The sequence below is a fragment of the Nestor notabilis genome, unplaced genomic scaffold (genome assembly GCF_000696875.1).
Source record: "Nestor notabilis isolate BGI_N333 unplaced genomic scaffold, ASM69687v1 scaffold11406, whole genome shotgun sequence".
Classification (NCBI taxonomy): Eukaryota; Metazoa; Chordata; class Aves; order Psittaciformes; family Psittacidae; genus Nestor; species Nestor notabilis.
In genome coordinates, this window is record NW_009932414.1 from 1 (window position 1) to 1,880 (window position 1,880).

Consider the following 1,880-nt stretch of genomic DNA (forward strand, 5'->3'; position numbering starts at 1 on the left):
GCCTTGGTGTGGGAGTGGAGGCGACACTTTCACCTTGCTCTCCTCAGGCTGCCCGTGGTCACCTCCGCTGTTCCTGTGTGTCGCTTCCTCTCGTTCCCATGTGTTGTCGCAGGTGCCCTGTTGATGGGGGCGGGTCTCTGCACTGGGGCTGTGCTGTTGGCCCATGTCACATCCCTTCTTTCACGCTAGGCTGCGTGTGCAAGCGTCCCCTTCCCCCTCCCCTCACCAAGGCTTTTCCCAGTGTTGTTAACCGTGAGTCTCTCACTCGTTTCTTTCAATCATTAACAGAAGTAGAGTGAGAAGTGTGTTAGCTCTCCTGGGCTATCTCTTGGTTTGTTGTTTCAGTCTGGCCTGAAGTTCAGGGTTACTTGCTCTGTCTGAGGCATTTAGTCCATGTTGCAGTGTGGAGCCAGCTGCTGGGTTCTGGACAGAACAGGGCAGGGGAAGTGGCAGAGTTGTCATGCTCACCTGTGGGCCTTGTTTTATGGGAGGGCTAAAACGGTGCTTAGTACATACTGAAGTTCTTCACTATTTTCTGGGGTTCTGCTTCTTCTAAAACTTCTTCCTAACACCTTTTATGTCTCTGTTTTTTCATATTTGTCCTTTGCCTTTCTACTTCTCTGGATTTGCTTCTCCTGCATGAGTGTGTGATTATTCTGTGGTCTACACTGAGACTGTGGCTTTCTTCATGACTGCTGCTTTTTTAATGTGAAGTTGTAAAGATCAGCTTATGATTATCTTGTTAGCCTCTTACTATTTCAGTGTGCAGAACAGAAGGAAGAGCAAACTTAAGACTCTGCCTTTATTTTGTTTCATTAAGAAATCCTTAAGAACTTTTTTTCCTTGGAATTGTTTTTCACCTGTTGTTTGTTAAAATCTGCTTTTTGAGTGTCCACTTTCTTTGACTGTTTTTTTTTCTTTTTTTTTCTTTTTCTAGAGTCATACTTTTATCCAGTGATATGGATATATAGGTAGATAAAAGCTCTGTAACTAGTATTGTGCTTTGTGTCACTCTTTATCAGAAATAACCATTTCCACTTGATGCTCTTGACCACTAGTAGGTGGTGTTACAGTCGGATCTTTCTCCTTTCTCACACATAGCTCTTCACTTTATCTATCCCCTATGAAAATTTGGACATGCAGGGTTGTATATGCAGCTTCAATAAGCAATTTGCCACCTTCCTGTTCCTCTCCTGCCTCTACCTCATGACCAAGCTGTGTGTTTCTGTGTTAATAATCCACTGGCAAGAATTCTCTCCCTGGATCATGATTTTCATTAAGTATTACACAAGGCTTTAGTTCCTCATACTTGCTTAGGTTAGTAAGTAAGTGTTCTGAAGGCTGATTCACTGTGTCCCTTTTGTCCTAATTGCAAGTGCTGCATCTCTCCTAATATTTAGGAGACGTTTGTCCAGCTCACTGGCTTTACGCTGAACTTTGTGGGCTTACATCTTCCACTTGAGGCCAGTTCTTTCTCCAGTTAGTACTTTCCCTAATTCAAGATGTGCTTTCAGTCCCTTTCTCTAGGTTCTTCAGCCCATTTTGAGTCTAAGTTGGCATCCAGTATGGAGTGGGAGAGCAGTCCTCTTGTATCTCTGGTAGCAAACAACCACACAATTTCTCACGTTTACAGTTCCATCCTCTTTTCTATTAACAGATTCAGGATGAGTTCAGTTTTGATTAATACAGATTTATTCTTAGTGTGTTTTTGTCTTGCCACAGGAGCTTCTTAGGCTGAGGGCTGTATTGTTTCTCCTAGTTCTCTGTTAAAATTCCATGTGGAATACGATGTTACAGTGTGGGGTTTTTTTTGGGGGGTGGGATATGTTAATTTGAGGATTTGATTGTTGCTTTTCCTTCCAGTTCTTGAGGCCAGGGAA